At 37.6% G+C, this 7,855-nt stretch overlaps 1 long non-coding RNA gene across 1 annotated transcript; it reads right to left on the reverse strand.

The window, feature by feature from the left end:
- Nucleotides 1-3,284: 3,284 nt before the first annotated feature.
- Nucleotides 3,285-4,865, reverse strand: LOC150037501 (uncharacterized). The gene is made up of 2 exons (XR_016528669.1): nt 4,055-4,865; nt 3,285-3,985 (listed from the first exon to the last, which is right to left on the reverse strand). It is a non-coding gene; the product is annotated as an uncharacterized LOC150037501 (long non-coding RNA).
- Nucleotides 4,866-7,855: the final 2,990 nt, after the last annotated feature.

A 7,855-nucleotide genomic window follows, 5' to 3' on the forward strand; every position in this document is an offset into this window, starting at 1 on the left:
AATATGAAAGACAAAGTTGAAAATTCTAAAGAGTAGTGATTGTACAAAAAGGTAATAAGTATGTAAGTTCATGAAAGAAAGTTATAAAAAGGATACTCCAAAAAATTGCGTCGCTGGTGAGTTTGTGTCGTATGTCAATGCAGGGACTGCTTATTTCTTCTTCAATCTAGATTTTTCAAGTCCACGGAGGTTTTCTCTCCTTTTTTTGATCCTCTGGGATCTTAATTGCCTCAATCCGGAGCTTCTTCCCATTAATGCTCATCATGATTTCTCCTTTGTGAACATCAATTCGGGCACGACCAGTCGAAAAAAATGGTCGTCCCAATATAATGGCCGCATCTTCGTCCATTTCATGATCCAAAATAATGAAGTCTGCCGGTAAAATGAATTTGTCAATTGAGACCAAGACATCCTTCAACTCTCACTCAGGGTGTACTCAGGATCTATCCGCAAGCTGGAGAGTCTCCGTCGTGGGCATTAGTTTTCCCACATCCAATTGTTTGAAAATTGAGTGGCCTTAAATTTATACTCACCCCAAGATCGCATAGTGCCTGATCGATGTAGATCCCTCCAATTGAGCAGGATATCGTGAAGCTTCTTGGGTCACACATCTTTGATGGGATTACAGTGTTTGAACTTTGCATTACTGCCACCGTAGTGATCTTTTCTTCATCATTCTGTTTCTTTTTCAATCTTTGCGGGAATGGTGGTAGTAGTACTTCTTCTGTTTCGTGTTTTAGAGGCTGGAGGTGGACGCAACTTTTGGGTTCTTCTTCTTGGGCTCTTCTGATTCATATGTCAATGGGTTCTTGGGTTCCACCAAATTTGAGTTGGTCTTGGTAGGTTCTTTCCCTTTTTTCGTTGTCGTCTTTCTTCTTAGCAAGGAGATTGCTAGGCATTGTTCCTTTTCTACATTCCCCGGGTTGCGAGGGAGCTTAGTTGAGCACGGCAACGTCCCTTATGGTCTATTTTTTAGCTCGCCCGTAATCTATCCTATTTGGACTTCGAGATTGCGGATAGAAGTCGCCTGGTTTTGGAGGATCGTCTCATTTTTCTCAATGTATTGCTTTAATAGGCTCTCCAGAGAGGAAGATGTCGGTGAATGCGAGCTGCTAGCTTGATATTGCGGTTGACAGTTTATTCGCAGGAAAAATCCTGGCGGTTCTTCTTTTTGCGCCATAAGTTGATGACTCTATTGATTATTTTTCCACGCAAAATTGGGGTGGTTTCTCCATCGGGGTTGTATGTATCAGAGAAAGGGTTGTTCTTTATGAAGTATACTGACTGTGGGTTCCTTGGGTATTCTTCAATCAGATGCGCTTCTCCACAAGTGGCACAACTCATGCTCGTCTGAGTGATTGTGTTGACCTGCTCTCTTTGCGTTCCAGGGCTATTGATTGCGATGCCCTGTATCAGATTCATCATTGCATTCATTTGATTTTGTAGGGATGCGATGACTCCATTGTTTGCGTCTTCTTCTCGAATTTTTGGTCGTTGATCGCTTTCCCTCCAATCTTCGTGATTCTTTGATATGCGATCAAGAATAAATTTAGCCTCATTATACATTTTGTCATGCAGACCTCCAGCTGCTGCTGCATTGGCAGCCGTTTTCGATGCAGGGTTCAAACCGTGATAAAAGATCTCCATCTGGACACAGTCAGGTAAGCCATTGTGTAGACAATCTCGCACCAATCTTTTAAACCTCGCCAGGCATTGTTGAGCGATTCGTCAATTTCTTGTTCAAAATTTGTAATCAACTTCCTCCTTCTTGCGTTCTCTGTCGGGGGGAAGTATTTCTTCATGAACTTCTCTACTACTTGTTCCCAAGACGTTATCTCCCCTGGTTCGAGAGAATAGGTCCGTTTCCTTGCTTGGTTTCATAACGAAAATGGGAACAACGTTAGTCGAACTTCTTCAGTTAAGATGTTTAGGAACACAAACGTATTGAAAAATTCGATGAAACTCTAGAGATGGGCGTGTGGATCTTCGCTACGCCTTCCATCAAACTGTCCGACCATCTGAATAATATGCAACATAACCGGCTTCATCTCAAACCTCGATCCGTCTAGAGCGGGCCTCATGATTCCTGGAGAGAAATCATAGAGGTTAGGCGACGCATAGTCCCGGATGGGTCTATTGTGGTCGTTCGCCAGGAGAATGAGGTTTTCCATGACATTGTTCGCGTTTGCAACTCTTTCTTCCGGTTGGTCCACCATTCCAAGATTTCTCTCTTGCTATTGTTGGCGGTTGTCTCTCTATCTTCTTTTGAACGTTCTTTCAATCTCTGGGTTGTAATATGGCTGAGAAACTTGTCCTTCGCTCATACGAAACCTGCTTCTTCCCTTACCAAAGGAATGGCAGTACACAGAGGTTGAAAGCTGCAAAGAAAATCAAAAAGTTACTGTTAGCACAACTTGTACTGTCATAGTCCCCGAAAACGGCGCCAAAAACTTGATGCGTAGTAAATGTGATGCGATTATGGTGTATAATTGCGGTGATGAATTATGCGTTTCACATACAATTTTTCCTAGTAAAACCCAAGTATAAATCTCACTAGGTTTCCTGGTAAGTCCAGGGTGAACACAAGGACTACTAAGTTACTATGCCACAGTAAAATTAATTCCTTTGCAGTTGTAAAAACAAATAAGTTGGATGATGTTTTGTTTAAGTAAATTTCCTATGCGATGGATTCGAGTGAAGAGTTCATGAAATCGAGAATTACAATGAGTATGTGATGTACGGGTTGAGAAGGGATTTAGCTAATACTTCCTAAGATTGTGTTCAAGTTATGCGATCATGCTACACACACAGGGCAGCATGTCATCTCTCAATGCAAATATCATAGTTCATATTTCTAGGACGCATGCGATGTATACGATCATGTCGAAAGGACTTATCTCTAAGCCTCTATTCTTGTCTATACGATGATGAATGATGCACACATAGACAGGGTGACCGTATACTATCATATCCTATTTCTAGGGTGCATGCGATGCGTAATAACAAACAGAACTTATGTCTAAGTCTCTATCTCTTGCTTATGCAGTTCTAATCTGACTCTCTCAAGCCTAGATTCTAATCGGACTCTCTTAAGCCTAGATTCTAATCTGATTCTCTCAAGTCTAGATTCTTTCTTTAGATTACTCTCTCAAGTATCCCTAAAGGGTGAATGACGCATACATAAGACAAGATGATCGCATAAAATGAAGATCTTACGTCATGCTAGCTAAGTACTTCTCAACCCATTCGGAAATTTAGCTACTCATGTGAAATGTGGAGAGATTGAACAGATGTTGAGATGAGAATTCCATTTTCTATAGATAAAGTGCAAAATACAAAACAAAAATGGAAAGCAGGGATAAAAAGCCCGATAGCAATGTCTTGCTTCCCGTGGCATTTACATTGTTTTTTCACTCCAACTCTGCCCAGAAGAATATCCTTGCTCTCGCAAGTGTCGGCCCTCTCTTCTTTTATAATGCTTCCCGACATTCTTTCGAGCTGTCCAGGAATGTCCTCTCGGCGTCTTCTTCTCTTCGCTCGCCTCCGCCTTCTAAGTATAAGAACAACTACATACTAACAGCTATCTAATTTGTATATGATCTAACTTATTAACTCCTTTACAATGGTGGCCTTCGGTATTTATAGAGTTCAAGGTGGAGAAGCTTTTTCTTTAATGATTGCAATGATGGGAGGTCATTAAGTCTCCTGCTCTGATGCACCGATTAATGGTCACCAAAAAGTAGTGTACTTGCTACAGTATGTCGTTAACGGCTTGTCAACTAAATTCGGATTCGACCGTCATCAGCTTTCCGTCCTATTGTGATTTATTAAGTTTTCACCTTGATGCGTCGTCTTTATGCGGCCACCTTCTTAAGCAACTTCTTGCGAGCACATACGATCGCATGACTTTGCGATCGCAATCTTTCATTGCGCACGGACGTCAAATTCCTTGGATCGCAATTTTACTCGCGCCAACACATTTTTCCTGCACAGAATAAGTAATTTAGTTGTTTTTATGCGATGGGCGCATGCGATCACAATATTCTCAGTTTACCACTTTTGGACATGATTTTGTATATTTTTATCGCCGCATTCCCTCATTGTTTTACTTATTTGTGCTGTAATAACGTGCATTTCTGTCTGTTATCATGAAGCAGCGGGACTGATAGAGTTCGAAAAAAACGGCAGTCAGGTGATTGGGCGATGGCTGATCGCAAACGATGTGAACGACAGTGGATCCATAGGGCTGACGAACTCTGACGGCTAACATGTTGGTCCTGGTGGCTTATCAAACAACGTCTGGTGGCTTGAACGATAGTGGGACCAGCGATTGGGTCCCAGCAATTGTCGAGCAGCGTCTGGCAGCTTGAAGGACGGTGGACGAGCGATTAGGTCCTGGAACGGTTCTTGCAGATTGATCGCGAAGGAGAGAAATGTAGAGGGGGCTGATGGCTTTGAATAGGAGGAAGAAGAGAAAAAATGTTTTCTTTTTCTTTTACTTTTTTGCATGCTTCGGGAGGATATAATATGTATATGTATATATATATATATGTATATATACATTTCTTTCTCCAAAATCCTAATTCCACACACACACATATATTCCTTTTCCTTTTCCAGATCCTCTCCTAATTAATCAACCCACACCCAAATATCCAAACCCATACAATCTTTTTTTCCCTAAAATTTGGATATAATTATTCCACAACAATTCAAATTTTTTATTAAAAAAAACTCAAATTAAAACGGCTCAATCAAATAACTCAATTATCCAAAAAATCCAAAATAAAACCAAATAATTAAAAAAAAATTAGCTAAAAATTTGGAACATCACAAAATCAACCGAACCACTATAGACTTCAAATAGTATTCACTGTAGTTAAAAATAGTTTTCAAATAGTCTTCAATGTAGGCAGTACATATAGATTTTTTATTTTGGATAATATTATACATGTTAATATTATTTATTATCTATTGTCTTGTTTCAGCTGCAAAATTTTGACGTGGTCTTTGTTCACCGTGTGAAATTAGCCTAATTTCCTTGACTTTTGGTACAAAACATTTGGCATGAAAGCCACGGAAATCATATTCAAAATGATTTAAACACCATCCATATTTTTCTTTCTACGACTTAATTTGTAGCTTTGCATGCATTTAATGAACAAAACACAGTATAACTTTAGATTCCTTCAAGTCCCTTTATAATTAATACTTCTAATGATTTGAACATAGTTCTAACAAGTTACGTAATTTATTTTTTCGATCAAAATATCAAAGGTTCTAATCTTCACCCACGACAAGTAAGCAACACTACGTCGTTATGTTGTGGTGTAGCAGCACTGCATATACCACTACGACAAGCAAGCCATAGAGATGTTGTCACACTCCATCAAAGATTTACCTCTTTCACCTAGAAGAAGATGTGAGGACAATAAATACAACACTTTTGTGATATTTACTATCCAACCTAACATGTTTACCTTACAACACTTCAAGATTTCCAACCCAACTTGAATTTCTTTTTATAAATAACTATACTATTAAGCACCCAATTTATTTTTAATAAAAAGATTGATATGAGATATGTAAAGATGAATTCAACCAACATAAATAAACATTAAGCAATTAATTTAAGGAACAGATATTGCAATTAATTTCATGCAATAAAATATAGTAACAAATTGATTGCAAAATCAAAGTAGGACAGGGATAGAGAAATTAACATCAGGAATTTTATAGTGGTTCGGCACAACCGGCTTATATTCACTTCCCAAGCTCCTCTTCGATACTTCACTAGAAGTCTTTGACTCTTTCTACGACTTAAAGTTGAACCGCTACAACATTCTTTTTCTGGGTGCAAGAACAAACCCAATCATTTTCACAGTTGAGGATCAAACCATTACAACAACTTTTTTCAAGGATCAAGAGCAACCCTTACAAAAGTTTGAAAAAAAAAATTAAAGAGCTTACAACTCTCTTCATAGAGTGGATTTACAAATTTTAACACACATCATATCAATCCTTACAACATAAAATATCTCTCAAGAAAAGATGAAAAGAAAAAATTGAAGCTTGGAGAGAGCAACAATGGAGTTTTTGTGCTTTTGGAGAGGATCTAAAATTAATGAAAAATTGTTATGTAATTTTAGAGTAGAAGATGAGTTTTAAAATAAAGGGAAGAGGAGAAAACCAAATTTAATTTGGACCTTTAGATCTGGATCAAAAAGAAAAATCAATGATGGAGGTTTTTTCTTTTTGAAACAACTAGCCGTTGACATAAACAAAAAATAATATTAAATCCATTTTCTTTTTAAATTATTTTCCTTTTAAAAACCCTATTTTCCTTTTAAAAACCCAATAAAAAGCAAAAGTTTATCTTGTGTCCAAAACTAGCCGTTAGACACAAACATAAAATAATATTAAATTCATTTTCTTTTTAAAACCAATCCAAAAATCAAAAGCCCACCATGTGTCATTCCTCCATGGCTCTACGTGGCACCTTTCAATTGGTCCACTTTGATGAAAAATAATTTGCCACGTCATTTGAGATTTTTTCATTATGCTTGTTTCGCCTATGTCTTATTTGTTTGAGTTCCAACTTGAGTGATTCAAATTGGGTTGGAATCGTTGTTTGAAGCTCTACATAATGGATACTTCAAAACACTAAAATAACGTAAAGAAGAGCAGGTTTGTTATCATAAAAAAATTAGTTAATTAATTAATTAATTTAAGATTGAAGGCCAAAAAGACAATAATCTCCCCCTTTTTTATGATAAAAACAAGTCAAGAAAAATGAAATCCAAAGAGGTGTGTTATATAAAATATGAACTTGAATCACAATCAACACACATACATAATTTTAATTCACTTGAACAAGACTACATTCAATAACAACATGCTTTTATTTTTCTTACTATCTCTCCCCCTTTTGGGATTAATAAAAAAAAAAGGCAATTAAGAAAAATAAATAGTAACATGAAAGTGTTGGGTTGTGTGTCCTAAAACTCGGAGTTTGTAAAGTTAAACACATTCAATTATCAATAAAGATATTATTCAACATTTCTTCAATAAAGTTGTTATTGAATTTTTAAATTGCATTCATACAGTCTAAATCCAATAAACTAAAATCCATGGCTATAACATGAATACTTGAACTTTATGTAGAGACATAAAGATGGATCAAGTTCGAGTAAATAGCCAAAATCGTCTATAGTTTACGAATAAGGTTGGGTGCTTTGTTCTGGTAACACTATTGGATGTGACCTACTTTGTAGCGGTTACAAGTTGTAGTGAAGGTGCTACAAATGAAGTGATCCTGTTTCGTTCATGTATTGACATGAGGAGTGGGGGCGTTCTATGCAATGAGTTTGCATAGGAACAGACCAAGAAATAAGTCACTCTTACTTCAAAACGGCGTTTACGGTTTATGACTGACTATTTCGCTTAGATGACCTAGGTAACTCGATCTTAATCTTAAGTTAACTATGAACTCCTGTTTATTCGGGATTATCCTTAGATTTGCATAGGTGTGGGTTGCCTCAACAGCGCCGACTCAATAAGCCTCCCATTCTAGGGATAAGATCGGGTAGATAGATGGGGACATAGGGTGCAATAAGGTATTCACACCTACCTGATTGAGGGATAGGAGAAAGGTTGTTCTCTTAAGTATTGAATCCAGGTCAGGTTGTTCTCTTAAGTATTGAATCCAGATCTTGAACAAAGGGTCCCACACTCTCATTGGCCCGAGAGGGATCTGGTTTAATGATTGGATCATAAACCAATTGTTCATTAGAGGATCAGTGGAACTTAAGAAGCAAGACATAATATCGGGGGGAAATAACATATTGACTCAACT

The sequence above is a fragment of the Benincasa hispida genome, chromosome 3 (genome assembly GCF_027475165.1).
Source record: "Benincasa hispida cultivar pf3 chromosome 3, pf3_genome.v1.1, whole genome shotgun sequence".
NCBI classification, from domain to species: domain Eukaryota; kingdom Viridiplantae; phylum Streptophyta; class Magnoliopsida; order Cucurbitales; family Cucurbitaceae; genus Benincasa; species Benincasa hispida.